This window comes from Phyllostomus discolor, chromosome 6 (assembly GCF_004126475.2).
Source record: "Phyllostomus discolor isolate MPI-MPIP mPhyDis1 chromosome 6, mPhyDis1.pri.v3, whole genome shotgun sequence".
Classification (NCBI taxonomy): Eukaryota; Metazoa; Chordata; class Mammalia; order Chiroptera; family Phyllostomidae; genus Phyllostomus; species Phyllostomus discolor.
This window is the reverse complement of record NC_040908.2, coordinates 106,732,938-106,749,452: the sequence shown is the minus strand read 5'-3', so window position 1 is coordinate 106,749,452 and position 16,515 is coordinate 106,732,938.

The window sequence follows — 16,515 nt, the reverse complement described above, 5'->3', positions numbered from 1 at the left end:
CAGCCCTCAGCTTTCAACCAGGAAGGACTTCAGTCTTAAACCTCAAGGAACTGAATTCCGCCAGTGCCTCAAATGAGCAGGAGACATTCACCTAGAGCTTCTGGAATGGAACACAACCTACCAATACCTGGTTTTAGTCCAGTTAGAGCCATACCAGACTTCTGATCCCGAAACCTCTAAAATACTACATGTGTGTTCTTTCCAGACACTGATTTTGTGATACATTATTATGATAGAAATAGAAAATGAACACAGCCCTTGAGAAAGGCTTGCCTGTGTGCCCTGTAAAAACACAGCAGAATTGTCATGTTGGCAATGTTTAGCGTAGAAGTTGAATCTGCAATAATGAAATGATAGTCAAAGTCACTGATGTATCATTTATAATGCTCATGAGATGCAATATTATAGAAAATATTGATAAAATACAAACAACAACAGAAGAATTCCAGGAAAATAATTTTATTTTAAAAAGGAACTCACAAGAGACACAATGAATTCTATTTTTATAACATTTAAAAACCTGCCAAATGAGCAAACTTACTGTATTAAAATATTTTTAAATAAAGGACAAATATAGTAAAATGATAAGAAAACACACAGAACTCAATGCTGATCATTACACATGTAAAAGAAAGAGAGGTAAGCAGCAAAGGTCACACAGGTGGCTTTCAAATCAATCACAATCAAGTTCTTGGACTAGGTGGCCAGAGACTTGGGTGTTTATTATGGGGTTCTATATACATTACAAATACTTCATTATATTCTGCTGTTTATAGTTAATACCTAATAAAGTAAATTAGTATAACAAAGAAAAAATTTAAAGCAATCCACACACTTATCAACTATTTTTGTACCAAATTTTATAAATTTGCAAACCTATCATCTTGGTGTATAACCACCAGTCTTACGATGCTTACAGCACCGACACGGAGAACAGCTGCGTCAGGTAGACTGCATGCTGTGTTTCTGGGGTAACACATGCTCTCGCCGGGGCTCCACAAGCCTGATTCTCCCTCACAGTTACCCACCCCGATTAACAACTTGGAGAGGTGTCTCTGAACGCTATCAGGAGAACCTGTGGTCCTAAAAACATGACAAGATGAAGCAGGATCCTTATATAATACCTGTGGGTCTCTTCTCATTAGGGAAAATTATTATAAATTTATTTAGGACAGTTGTACAGTATTTATTTTATTTTTATAAAAAAGCCATGAAGTAAATTAAATCTATGAAAATAATAATAATTTTAGGCTTCTTCACATAAACCTAACCAGGGAAATAGAAAGGTAATCTATTTCTCAACCTGTTCAGGATGCGACAGCAACCGCAAAGAAACCGATCCCTGGACCTCTACCAGAGGGCCATTCCATATCGACCAAAGTGTACGACTGATTCACATTCTGGAGAGATTATTTGTCTGCAGTCAGACAAAGTGTCCAAAACATAAGTTCAGTATCACAGCCTCCCTAACGATGAAAATGTGACCATCGATGATACAATAGCTAAACCCAAGCCTGATGCTTCCTGCTGTGTCGACAGCAATACCATAGCGAGTGGCCAGTGGCTTTGTGAGAAGCAATGACGACTTTTCCAGGATCACATGTGATTTCAGTAGCAGGGCAAGGGCATTTTCGTTGACAGCAACTAATCTTGCCCTGGCTGGTGTGGCTCAGTGGATTGAGTGCCAGCCTGAGATCCAAAAGGTTACCGGTTCGATTCCTGGTCAGGGCACATGCCTGGGTTGCAGACAGCATGCCCAGTTGGAGGCATCTGAGAGGCACCTGTTAATATTTTCTTCTTTCATTCACTATTATCATCTGTATTCCTAATTATATAAAATTGTCTTCTGTACATGTTAAAATAAACTCACACTAATGGTGTAAAAACCTTCATCTGTGTAAGTGTGAAGACAGGCAGAAGGGAAGACATGAGGAAAGTGAAGATGTCCTTCACTATCTTATTTGTGTCCATTGCTTTTGTTCTAGTGTTGAAATGTTCAGGAAGGTTGGAGTTCTGTTCTGATGGCTCCTTAAGTCGGCACTTTCTTTGGGTGGCAGTCAACTGTCTCTAGACTACAACCTTCCTTGTATTCTCTGTCTTCCCCCCCTCTGACCCTCCAGTCTAATGTAATGCCAATTAAGTGACATTAAGTGCTTTCCTTAACAGCAGGAAATGTGCCTGTACCTCCACAGACAAACCCTTCTCTTCCTCCTTTTCTCCCACTTTTCTTCATTTCACTATTTCTACATTATCAGAGTGCCTAACAATTGCATTCCTTTTCATCAGCTAAATTCTGTTTTTGTTTTTGTCTTCTTTGATTTGAAGTTAATTATATTCCATGCTCAGTACCTCCACACTGGAGGAAAGAAACCTCTTTTTTAATATAGGAGAAAACAAAAAAAATGAACATGCCCATGGAATAGAGGGGCGGGAGAGCCAGTGAGTGGGAATGAGAATGACCGAGTTTAGTCTGGACTAGGGAGGGACACCGCACCGAGTGTTGGCTTGCAAAGGGTGGTGGCGTACCGCAACAGGTGGCGTTAATGGCTGTTTACACATGGAGGGACGTACTGCCCCAGTGAAACATGGAACAGAATTAAGCACTGGGGATACTTCAAATCAATGGCAGGCCCAGAGGTGGGAGTTTAAGAGAGCTCTTTTAGCATTTACTTCCCCAAGAAACAATTAGGTGCTGTTTGCCAAGCGACCATCTGTGGTGTGACAGGGCTGAGGAAGGAGAAGGATGGACTAGTAACAAGGGTCAGATTATGCTATTTTGAGTAAAGACTTCCAGTTGGTTCACATTCACAGCATCTGGTGTTTCTGGGACTTGAAGGTAAAGAAATGACCTGTGCTCGAACTTACTGAGACCCTCCCTCTCCTCCCCACCCTTTCCCCCCACATGTTCAATCTAGACTCCTTTTCTTGGGCCTTGGTGTCCTTGTCCAACTTTACTTATCATTGATTTTCTGAAGCTACTCCTCAGGATAGCGCTATGTCCTGGGAATGGTTAATTCCTGGGGGTCCTGCCCAGCACTCCACCTGCTCTTGCCATACTCTCTGTTCCCTAGGAGTTGGGACCTGAGAAGCCCCTCCTGGCCTCAGCTGCTGCTCTCAGGTTGACCTGCTGGACCAAGCTCCCCCTGCCAAGCAGCAATCCCTGAGCTGGGGGAGGTGTGTCTGTTAGCAATTGGATTTCTAAGTTTCACAGCTCTCAGAGCCTTTGGGAACCCTGTGTCCTTGCCTTGTGATTTATAGGACTGATGGTGATGCCCGGGGTTTGTGGTTGAGTGTGAACCACACTTGCTCCATGTGGGGTTTGTGGGGGTGTGGGGTTCGTGAAGATACCTCATCACTCTGTCCTGTGATAGATGCTGACTTATCCTACTGCTCTGCCGGGATTTGTGGCAGATTTGGAGATTCTAAACCCATACTGCTGCTATCAACATGCTGCAGAGAATCCCTATTAACATGTACAATGTGCATATAACTTGAATCTGTCATTTAAATTCTAAGTTATTTAACAGAAATGTAGAAGATGGCCCTCCTTATATTTCTATCTTTGTGAAATACATCATTTTTAACACAGAAGATACTAGAGCAACATAAATGACTGAAAACAAACCCATCACCTATTAATCACAAACTGAAATACTATTCAGTTGTTAAGAATGAGGGAATTAACTTACATGGAAGTAATTTCTCTAAGTTTTTTTAAAAGTACTTATACTTTTTAAATAATGTCATTTCATTCCATTTTGTTTTGTTATCATATTGATGAGAGAAGAAAAATATTGGTTCCCAGCTGGGGCCCACCGTCTATGTGGGGTCTGCAAGTCCTCCCCATGTCTACACGGGTTTCCTCCCACAGCCCTGGGACGAGCATGTGAGGTGGGTGGGCGAGTCCGCACAGTCCGTTTGAGTGAGTTGGGGGTGGGTGTGAGTGGCCCTGCGACGGAAGGGCATCCTGTCGGGGGTGGGGTCTTGCCCTAGGGAGAGGCTGTGGCCACCTACTGTCCGGAACTAGAATAAGTGGATTGGAAAAATGTTATCTTGTTCTTATCCATCTTTCTTAAATGTGCAAACGGCTCACATTTGCTCGAGTTTTTAATATTAGAAGATTTGGGGGTCTTTATTTTGCAGTTTGGTGATATTTTTGTGACTACAAATATACCTTAGGAACTTAATTTTTGTTTCTATATCACTTAGCCTATGGCAGATTGGTTTTGTTAAACATTGATTCACTTTGAGTTGTAGTTTCCAGGAACCATTAACAATATCGGAACAATTACAACTGTACATGGACACACCCCCAAGCAAAACGGATGGAGACATTAAGAAATATCTACATTGAGTAAATGGGGTAATAATTTAACTTTATGCAAGTGTATGTTCTTTGAATATTTTGTGGGAGAGAAACAGGCATTACTGTTTTATATTTATTTTTAAATTTTGAGGTAATTGGAGATTCACATGTTGTAAGCTACAAGACAGAGATGGTACTTATGGCTTTCACCATTTTCTTCTGATGGCAGCATCTTGCGTAACTATGGTCATTGTCACAACGCACAAATTGACATAGATACAGTTCACAGAACTTACTCAGATTTCACAGGTTCTACATGTACTCATTTGTGTGTGTACTTTTTTCTGTGTGTGAATCCACAGAACCAACACAGTCAGGGTAACAGTGTTCCATTACAAGGGTCCTTTGTCCTATCCTTTACAGCCACAGCCAACTCACTCACTCTTTCTGTGCCTAACCACTGGCAACTACTAGTCTGATGCATATCTCTATGATGTCAGCATTTCAGGAATTTTTTATTGATTGATTGTAGAAGGAGAGGAAGGGAGAGAGAGAGAAACATCCATTTGTTGTTCCATTTATTTACAAATTCATTGGTTGATTCTTTTATGTGCCCTGACCAGGGACTGAACACTCTATCCAATTGAGCCATTCAGCCAGGGCTCAAGAATTTGTGATATACAGGATCATACAGTACAGACCTTTTGAAATTGACTTTTTAAACTCAGCATAATTCCCTTGGGATCCATCCCAGCTTTGTATGTACTTACAGTTTGTTCCTTTTTATTCCTGAGTAGTATTTCATGGTATGGATACACCATAGTTTGTTTGAACATTCACCCGCTGAAGGACATCTGAGTTGTTTCCAGGGTAGGGATATTATGAATACAACACATACACATTCATGCATATGTTTCTGTATGGGCATAAACTCACTTTCTATCCCTAGGGAAAATGCCCCAGTGTTCGATTGCTGAGTCGTATATTTAGCAAACATCTAGTTTTGTAAGAAACTTCCATATTCTCTTCCTTGCCAGCATTTGGTGTTATCACTAGTTTTTAACCAGTTTGGTAGGTGTACAGTGATATCTCATCATGGTTTCAGTGTGAATTTCCCTAACGACTACTGCTACTGAACATACTTTTCTGTGCTTAGCTAGTGTCTCTGTCTCATTTCTGGTAAAATGTCTGTTCAAGTCTTTGCCTATCTGATAAGATAGCTTGGGTTTTTCCACTGTTAGTTCTTTGTGTATTCTGCAGAGATGTTATCTGTCAGGTACATGGATGTGAATTACTCCCCCAGTCTGCAATTTGTCTTTTCAAAATTTATGGGTCTTTACCAGGGCAACGTTTTTGACTTTGATGAAATACAATTTTATAAATGTTTTATTTTTGTGGATTGTGCTTTTGTTGTCAAGCATAAAAAATACAACCTAGCCCCAGGGCCAAGGATATTTCTCCTATGTTTTTTTTTAAATAAAAGTTGTATTATTTTTTTTTAATTTTTAAAAGATTTTGTTTATTGCCCTGGCTGGCATAGCTCAGTGGATTGAGCGCGGCCTGCGAACCAAAGTGTCGCAGGTTCGATTCCCAGTCAGGGTGCATGCCTGGGTTGCAGGCCATGACCCCCAGCAACCGCACATTGATGTTTTTCTCTCTTTCTCTCTTTCTCCCTCCCTTCCCTCTCTAAAAATAAATAAAAATAAAAAAAGATTTTTTATTTAAATAAATTAATAAAAATAAAATTAAATTAAATAAAAATAAAATTATTTTTATTATTAAATTTTTATTTTTAAAAGTAAAAAATAATTTTTATTTAATTAATAAAAATAATAAAAATTTTAATTAATAAATAAAATTTTAATTAATAAATAAAATTTTTATTAATAAAGAATAAAGAATTTTTATTAATAAAAATAAAGAATTTTTAAAATTAATAAATAAAATTTTTATTTAATTAATAAAAATAATAAAAATTATTTTTATTATTAAATTTTTTATTTTTTTAAATAAAAATAAAAATTTTTATTTTTATTTAATTTAATTTTATTTTATTAATTTATTAAATAAAAAATCTTTTTTTATTTTTATTTATTTTTAGAGAGGGAAAGGAGGGAGAAAGAGAGAAAGAGAGAAAGAGAGAAAAACATCAATGTGCGGTTGCTGGGGGTCGTGGCCTGCAACCCAGGCATGCACCCTGACTGGGAATCGAACCTGCGACACTTTGGTTCGCAGGCCGCGCTCAATCCACTGAGCTACGCCAGCCAGGGCTAAAGTTGTATTGTTTTATTTTCTCTGAGCCATTTAAATTAATTTTTGTTTTAGCTGTGAATTTAGTCAAAGCTCATTTTTATGCCTATGGATATCAAATTGTTCCAGCCGACTACCCTTTCTCCTTCGAACTATTGATGCACCCTTTTAAAAATCAGGTGTATTTATGTGGATCCTTTACTCTTTAACAAAATAAAAAACTTAATATTCACCAGTTGTGGAATGTTAGCATTTTTTTAGAAGGGATAATTCTGAAATTAGAATAAAATACCTTCACATATCAAATTGATCAATATGCAGAGCATTATTTCCTTTAAATATATTAAAATAAAAAATAATTCAAACCACTAAAATAATGACGAAAGAATATAAGTAATGAAAATATATGTAAGTCAAATTGCTTAATTCTATACATTAGAATGAGGTCAGAAAAACCTAATTTAAGTAGGAATAAGCAAAATCCCAAGGTTCCCCTTCCCCCCCCTCATCCCCCGCGGAGGGTGGAATTGATGCAATACTGCCACCTTGTGGAAATATTCTACATTATAGGCTACTATGAAAAGGAACAAGGGTGCGTAATCCTGGCAAAAGCCATTTTTTGCTTTCTCAATTCATCAAAAAATCATGTTACTTTTAGAGGACCCTTTTTTCCTTTCTTAAAAATAGTCATATATACATGCATCAGGAAACTATGGCATTTATTGTAATACATTTAAATATATTTGTGGTAATATGTTGGAATAATTTAATTTGTTAAATAAATTGTGTCAGATGATTTTGATTAGACTAAGCAGGGTTCCCCCTCCCCCCAGTAAAGAATTAAAGTAGATTCTAAAAGTTATGTAAAAGGTTTTGGCAACTATGAATCGGGAGATTCCCGCCTCCTGGAGGATTTCGGGTCTCATTGTCCTTCTAGCCCTTCCACCCTTCCCCTAATCTCCTTGTGGGAGGAAAAAAAATTCCTCCCACCCTCTAACTTCTGCCCGGACTAATAAGCAAATTAAAATGAGACATATTAACAGGAGAAAATGACCAAATTAAATAGATAAGTATATGTGAGAAAGCCATAAGAAAACGAGACCCGGGAATACTTGGACAGCTGAAGCTCGTATTCCATCTGGAGCTAAAGAGAAGTGGGGGTTGTGGTTTGGGACTTCGAAGTGCAGGAAGAGGAGGCCAATGTTTGGTAACTATGTTTGCTGGGCCGTCTTTAACAATGGGGCATAGCAAGGAATTGATTCAAATGGACCTTGGTAGGTTCTTCCTCTCCTCTCACACACTAGTTCATTTCAAATTCTAGTTATCTGTGATGACATCTCCCTCCTGGAGCAGGTCCTTCATCTGAATTCTTTCAGGGACTAAGAGGGGAGGTTAAAAGTCTTTCCTGAGCCTTTCTTTTCTTAAAAATAACCAGCTTAAAATAATCAGTACCCCAAAGGGGCATGTTCGGGTGTTACAAGCTCTCTTCTCTTTCACCCTCAATACAATGGCTTGACACCAGAAAAAAAAGTTACATAAAAATTCAAAGTGATAAATATATTCCAATTAATCTTGAAGAACACATTTTGAAAGACTTGTACTTAAGATAGCAATGTATTTTAAGAAACGTGTCCCATGGGCATTTGCATGTTTTCCAGACCAGTATTCATCCAAATTAAAGTACATTTAGGTCACCTGGGCTTGTTGTCAAACTGCAGGTCCTTGATGATTGAAAGGGAGGCCTGCAAGTGCTCCTGTTACAGGGTGCAGCCAAGAGGGGGGCCCCAAATAGGCATTTGAAATGGGGTACAGAACTTAAGGTGTCCAGGAGATTTTGGGATGTCTCCATCCCCCCCGCCCAGGGTGTGGGTTGGGGGAAGGGACAAATGGAGCAGGGCCATTGAGAGCTGTTTAGCATAGCAACAGCCTTGCAGCTAAGCTCTGGCGTGGTCGTTTGGCATATCTATAACCTTTGACTGGTTGCATAGATATGTTAAATAACTGTGATCAGCTCTAAGCCAGGGGAATGGAAGTAACTTCCCCACCCAGATGTAACTGGGGGGGGCGGATCCCCTGCGTTACAGCGCCTGCGTGGGAGCTCAGAGAGGATTGGCTCCAGGACATGGGGCCACACCTGCCCAGACTCATGATGGCAGCCCAGTAAAGCCAGAAGGATACAAGTTCCGGCATGTGAAGCCGAGTGTGGGAGGAGTCGGAAATGAGGCTGCAGAGGAAGATTGGCCGTGGGGATTTAAAACCCAGATTTGGCGGCCATTGAGAGGGAGAACCATGCTGCTTTAGGAAGGAGAGCCATGCATAGCCCTGGGAGGAGAAGCACGCGGACTTGACGGAGTGTAGACTCCTGCAGCCCTGAGAGAGGGAGAACCACGCGTCTTTAGCAGAGTGGAGACTCCCACATCCCTGAGGAGAGAACCATGCGGCCTGGCAGAGTGGGGACCCCCACAGCTTTAGAAGGGGGAACCACCACCTGGTTTTACCAGAGATCCCGGTGACTCAGCTGAGGGTGCTGGGAACCCAGGGAGGTCTCCCAGTCGAGATCGAGTACTAACTGGGAAGAACCAGAAGACTACCTAAGCCATGGACTTCTATTTCCTTTCCTGAGATACGGTACTCTGGACTGGGCAAAGGGGGAAGGAAGGAAGGACTGTGTCTGTTTGTGGGTGTTTTAAGGGACTTTGGGATTTTGGTGAAGACATTAGGTCACTACTTTAAGTTTGTATAGCATTAAATAAACGTTTCCTTTCCTTTTCACAAATCTCTGGCATTGAGAGACGTCTTTCCTCTGGTGGCGGACATAACGGACCCAGGGCCTTCTTTCAATAATAGTATATCATCCCAGGCCCCCCTTGTTGTGTTCTGTAACACTCCCAGGTAACGCTGATGCTGCTGACCTTTGACCACACTTTGAGTAACAAGATCTTAGGCTAATAGTTTGCAGCCCTAGCTGCATATTCATATACCCAGGTCCTAACTGTGCCAGTCCCTGGGATCAGAACAATGAATTCAGGGTCTGTGGAATTAGGCTCCAATCACAGGCATGTCTAAAGTGCCAGGTTATTTGAACATGCAGTCACTATGTTCTAAACCTAAGAGATCTGGTGTGTAGGGAGAATCCGGCATCTGTGAGTTAAAAACTACAAAGGGCAGCACTGTCTCTGTCCTCCTCTAAAACCTGAAATGAATTTCAAAGTTGGGACAGAGGCAGCAACCATATCAAAATGATCCTGAAAACACCCAACACTAGAGGATATTTGCATACAACATGACCCATATGCCATGAGGTCAGTTTCTTCAGAACATTATTAAGAATCAAGTCCAACAAATAAGTGGAAAGATATCCTCTTATAGGTTCAAAGTCCTTGTGCCTGATACTTTGAAAGGGCAAAATTCAAAACATCAGAGTTTGGAATAAGGAAAGATTTTACTAATTAAAAAGGTGCCAGCTGAGAAGATGGGAGATTTAATGGTGTCTCAAATACATTTTAAAAAGCACAGAGTTCAGGCTTCTTTTATGTCAAGGGAAGGGGGAAAACAGGAAGAACGAGAGGTAACTGATGACTTAAAGACCTCTGGGCACCAGCAGGGGTTGGAGGACGATTGTGCTTAGTCTTTTAACATTATCTGATGTGCAACAGGGTCCGGAGGTTCCTGCAAATCTTGGTTAAATGATACACACTTCGCTTATCCTCTTGGGAGGGGCACTTTCTGATAAGAGGCGGTTTTTGTAAAACTGAGCCTCAAACAGAATTCCTCTAAGGATTAGCATGTTTCTATGCAAGGAGATACTAACCTAAAAGCTCTCGGAACAAAGGCTTGGACAACGTGGAGTCAGGCAGGACATTTCCCTGTTAAATCCCATGTTCATGGATTGAAAGAATTAACATTGTTAAAATGTCAGTATTCCTGACTGGTGTGGCTCAGTTGGTTGGGTGTCTTTTTGCAAAGCGAAAGGTTTCTGGTTCAATTCCCAGCCAGGGCTCAAGCCCAGGTTTTGGGCCAGGTCCCCAGTTGGGGATGTGGGAGAGGAAACCAATCCATGTTTCTCTCCCATCTCTCTAAAAATAAATAAAATGCATGCTGGCTAGTGTGGCTCAGTGGATTGAGTGCCAACCTGTGAATCAAAGGGTCGTTGGTTTGATTCCCAGTCAGGGCATTTCCCAGTCAGATTTTTAAAATCTTTTTAAAAATGTCAATACTACCTAAAGTCATCTATAGCTTTAATGCAACCTTATGAAGATTCCAATGACATTTTAAATAATAAAAATTCCTCTTTCTCTCTTCTTTAGAATTATTTTTTAAATATTTTATTTATTATTTTTTAGAGAGAGGGAAAGGGAAGGAGAAAGAGAGGGAGAGAAACATCATCACAAGCTCCCCAACTGGGGACCTGGCCTACAACCCAGGCATGTGCCCTAGCTGGGAACTGAACCAGCAAACTTTCTGTTCCCAGGCTGGTACTCAACACACTTAGCCACACCATCCAGGGTTCCACTATAATTTTTTTTAAAAATACACTTTAAAAAATCAAATAGCCAAACCATTTCTGAGAAGAAAAAAGCAGGAGGCATCACAATTCCTGATTTCAAGCTATACTATAAAAACCTTTAGTGATCAAAAGAGTATAGTACTGACATAAAGCAGACAAATAGTTCAGAAGCCATAAATAAACCCAGGCATTATAGTCAATGAATATTTGACAAGGTAGTCAAGAATACTCAATGCAGCCCTGGTGGGTATGGCTCAGTGGATTGAGTGCCAACCTGTGAACCAGAGGGTTGTTGGTTCAATTCCTAGTCAGGGCACATGCCTGGGTTGCAGGCCAGGTCCCCAGTAGGGGGTGCATGAGAAGCAGCCACACATTGCTATTTCTCTCCCTCTCTTTTTCCTTTTCCTCCCCTTTCTTTAAAAAAACGTAAATATAATCTTTAAAAAAATACTCAGTGCAGAAAAGACAGTCTCATCAACACATGGTGCTGGAAATAATTGCACGTTCTTGTGTATAAGAATGAAACTACACCTCTATCTTTCACCACTTTCAAAAACTGAAAGTGTAAGACCTGAAATCATAAAATACCTAGAAAAAAAACTAGGGAAAAAGGCTGCTTGATGTGGGCTTTGGTAATAATTTTTGGATATGGCACCTAAGGCTCAAGCAACAAAGTAAAAAAAAAAATGAACAAGTGGGACTACATCAAATCAAAAATTTCTGCACAGGAAAAGAAACAACAACCTACAAAATGGGGAAAAAATATTTGCAAACCCTACATCTGATAAGGGATTACTATCTAAGATATATAAATAACTCATACAGCTCCCTAGCAAAGAAAAGTCCAATAAAAAATGAGCAAAAGAGCCTGGGTCACGTGGCTCAGCTGGTTGGAGCTTTGTCCTGTACACCAAAAGGTTGCAGGCTTGATTCTTGGTTGCGGCGCATAAGGGAGGCAACCAATTGATGTTTCTCTCTCCCTCTCCCTTCTTCTTCTCTCTCACATCAATAAACATTTGGGTGAGGATTTAAAATATTTTTTTTCTTATCTTACCAGAAGTTCTGTGAACTACTATTACTTTTCTGCTCAAGTTAGTCTGAGTCAGTGTGTGCTGCTTTCAAAATAGAATCTGACATGTACCAAAACCTGGGCCAATAATGATGTAGGTTACAGGTGACATGGTTTAAAATAAAGTTTTTGTTAAAAAAAACAGTAAGCATTTTATTATATTCTACATTGAAGATTAAGTTACATTTGATCTCATGTTTTCTTTGTCTTTTAGTATAAAAACAATAAATTAAATTCTGACATGAATTTCAATGACTTCATATGCATATGTGAGTTATAAGAATATGAGACCTAGGAACACTTGCACAGTTGAGGCTTGTGTTCCATCTGCGGCTTTGGTGCTTTTCAAGGTGAAAGGCCAGAATTATGTAGAATATCCCTTAAAGTGATTTTGCCTGTTTTCTCATGAATAGAAATGGATTATGCATCTTTGAGAAGAAAATAACAAAAGTAATATTGTGTTCTTATTGCATCCTATCTAGCGGTGCAGGATTTTGACGGCCCCATTATTGATAGCGTTTATTTCCATCACTTGGTTAAGGTGGTACCTGTCCAGTTTCCCCACTTTAATTAAAGTTACTTTTCCTCTTATTACTAAATTATTTATGAAACTAGCTGCCATATTTTGCTATTATTGTTCTGGAGTATTTGATGTGTACTTTTTGCCCACATTTTTGAGGGAAAAGTAAGGATGTGCAATACACATGGATATAATAATTACACACCATGGGTACAACAATAGGTATGATAATCCCATGTATAATGTGCACAAAAACGTGGGTGTGTATCATGCATGGCAAACTATAGTAGGTACTTTGAAACTATGTAAATTGTAAACAGTTCATTCCTCATTAAACTTTAAGCTTATTTATTTAAATCATTTTGATTTATTCATTCACTTATAATGGGACTCATGATTTCTAATTTTATTCTGTAAGTTACAATTCATTACAAGCATTATATATTTTGATATCCCAGATCTGATCTAGGACAGCCCCTTCAAGTTGCCCTGATTGTCCTTTTGATGTGTCTCTATTACTCTTTGTGCATTTCCTTGATTTTTCTGTACAAGATGTTCCAGAGTTATTTGTATTTTTTTTGCCACTGTCCTGGAACAAGCCATTTATCCAGAGATTCTTGGTCCACTTGGCAACAAATGACATAGAGAAGCCAAGATCTGGGAGATCGCTGTGTCCACAGCTGTTGAGATGTGCTGCTCCCAGGTCCTATCAGCAAGGAAACTGGAGAATATGTTTATTTATACATCCTTTGTTTTGTTTGCTTTGGTTAAATTCTATGTAAGTGAGATAATATGGTGTTTATCTTTTTCTGTCTAACGTATTTCACTTAGCATGATGCCCTCAGGTTTATTTATATTGTCACAAAGCACAGGACTTTATTTTTTTATGGCAGAATAATATTCCATTGTATATACATGCCACAATTTCTTTACGCACTAATCCATCAGTGGACACTTAGGTTGTTTTCATGTCTTGGCTATTGTAAATAATGCTGTGATGGACATGGGATACAGATATGTTTTCTACTTTTCATTCTCTTTGGATAAATATCCAGAAGTGGAATTGCAGGATCATATGATAATTCTATTTTTAATTTTTTAGGAGTTTTTTAATTACAGGTAAAACACCCCTGCACCTGGGTGAGATACTGTCTCCCAATGCCTACAGAGCAAGAATCCAAAGTGACATTTAAAGTGGAAGGTAAACAGGTATCACCTTACTCTAAATTCTGTACTTATACATCAGTTTTAACTTTGGTTTCACCAAAACAAATCAAATAAAAAAATATAAAATTCAGGAAAGCTGACTGTCCATGAGCAGAGCCTCTCTTCTTGGCTGCATTTCACTGGGTAGGGGAATCAGGTCAATCAACTGCAAGCACAGACTGTCCTTTAAGCAATGCAGAACACACAATGTGCAGGATTCAGTGTCAGCTTCATAGTGTGCCTGCTCACCACCACCTTCTCTCTTTACAGAGATGATGACAAGAATAACCAGAATAATGATCCTGTGTCTATTTGTCTTCCTGAGTTGATTGGAATTAAGTGCTTTTTAAATATTTTTGAAAAAAAAAAAACTTGTGACAGTGTCTGCAGATAGCTATAGTCATCCTTTGGATTTTTTGTTTATACACTTAAAGTCAAGTTTTACTCATTGAGTTGTGGGGGCTTTTATTCTACTCTTCTACATGCAAGTGACAATCAGGTTTTGGTTCCAGCTTAAAGGAATTTTTATAAAATATCTTTTTCTTAGCAAAGACTTTATTTTTGGAGAGAGGGGAAGGGAGAGAGAAAAAGAGGGAGAGAACATCGATATGCAAGAGAAACATCAATTGGTCGCCTCTTGCACACTCCCCACCTGGGAACTGGCCTGCAACCCAGGCATGTGCTCTGACCGGGAATCAAACCTGTGGCCTTTCAGTTCACAGGCTAGCACTCAAACCACTGAGCCACACCAGCAAGGACATAAAATATCTCAATAACACTCTTATTTATGGGAAGAGACTTGAGGAAGAATAAGCAAAATATCTATGTTGGTTAAAGATTTAGATTTTTGGTGGAAGGATGACCCATGTTTTAGGAATTAGGATAGAAGTTTGTTAAAAATGTCTGTGTGAAAGAGAGAGCATGTTCATTGAACTGATTATTTCACATTCTTTGGACTGCACCATGGTTTTCTCACTCTGCCTTTTCATTCCTTGATCTTTTTATCCTCTTTCTATGTGCAAACCAGAGTATACAATAACTTCACCCACTCTAAGCAAGAGCAGTAAAGGTTTTTGATTATCTGGAAACCTCTTTCACTTACTCACTACTAGCCTTGATGGTCTGGGTCTCTGAAAAAGAGGGAATTCTGCATGAAAGCTGGTAGTAGTGAAAGCCTGGTGAGGGTCTTGCAGCAGTCTTTTTCAAGATGGTCTCAGATTTATATATTTAAAGATTTTATTTAGTTTTAGAGGGGAAGGGAGAGAGAAAGGGAGGGAGAGGAAGATGGATATGTGAGAGAAACATAGATCAGTTGTCTCCTGCACGCCCCCAACTGGACACCTGGCCCTTAATTCAGGCATGTGCCTTGACAGGGAATTGAACCAGACACCTTTAGGTTTGCAGGCTAGCACTCAGTCCACTAAGCCACACCAGCCAAGGCTCAGATTTTGAGAGAAGATAATAAGCCCTGAATCACAAATACTGGTAACACAGTTTAGGGAACCACAGGGTTGACCTTTATTGTGGCTAGGACTTGCAGAACCGGAGCTACATTGCTATTGTTATGAATTGTATTGTCCTTGGTCATTTGATCTGGCCAAGAAGGGCTACCAGTTAACTAAAGTATCTCAGCTCACTAGAGTAAAACCATTAAATACTTTTAGTTTTTCTATTAACTGCCTCTAATTGTGAAATTTGAATACTTTTTTTCATACTGTTTTGTTTTGCTGGGCTGCCAGAACAATGTTGTGAAAGAAGGCCAGGAACTTTCTTGGCCATTTGCCCCTTACCAATGCCTCCTTCATCTGTAGACATGTGGATGCGCTGCACTATCACTAAGAGGGCACAGTAGCACAGGCCTGCCTTTGGGATTGTCTGGTTCTTTGTGATGCTGGTGGCCGCTGCTGATGTGGTGGTTTCCTGGTCTTGATGCATTTGGTGTTCATGTGTTTCTTTCCCTTGAAAGGAGGCAAGATTCAAAAGCTAGATCAAGTGGGGTTGGTTGCCAGCCTAAGCAGTCTGACTGTTGTTTTTAAGTTTAATGAGAAAGCTTTGAAGGATTTTAATAGTAACCTGATCTGATCATTACTCCAGGCAGAAAACTCTACTAAGTCAAAGATGGCCTGTACGTGAGCAAGAGTGGGGGTGGAGACCCCTCAGCGGGGCTGTTGCAGAGGTCTTGATTGGAGATGACTGTGCCGCTGATTAGAGGAATAGTGGTGAAACATCTGGATTCCAGGTACACTTTGACTGCAGTGCCAGTAGAACTTACTGGGAGCTTGGATGCTGGGTGTGAAAGAAAATAGTGAAGGGCCAGAGATGCACCCACATCTACAAAGCAGACCTGACAGCAACTGCAGAAGGTGCTCCACTGGAGACAAAGACGAGAACAAGAAGCAAATGATACGATCAGAGGGTAGGAACTTCAAAGAGAATGCATAGCAAAACACTGTCAGCAGAGAAAAGGCCCATCCTTCCCCTCTGACCCCATAATCTCTGTGGGTCTCATTTCCATTTCCCCACAGAGTGGGGACATTTATCTGGTTTGAGGGAAAACGTTTCATTAAGTGAAAACGGGTGTCAGGCAAGATGGAAGGGAAAGGGGGATATTAGAAGTAAGATCAAGAATTTGGAGACTTTGTTTCTCATTTTTAAAA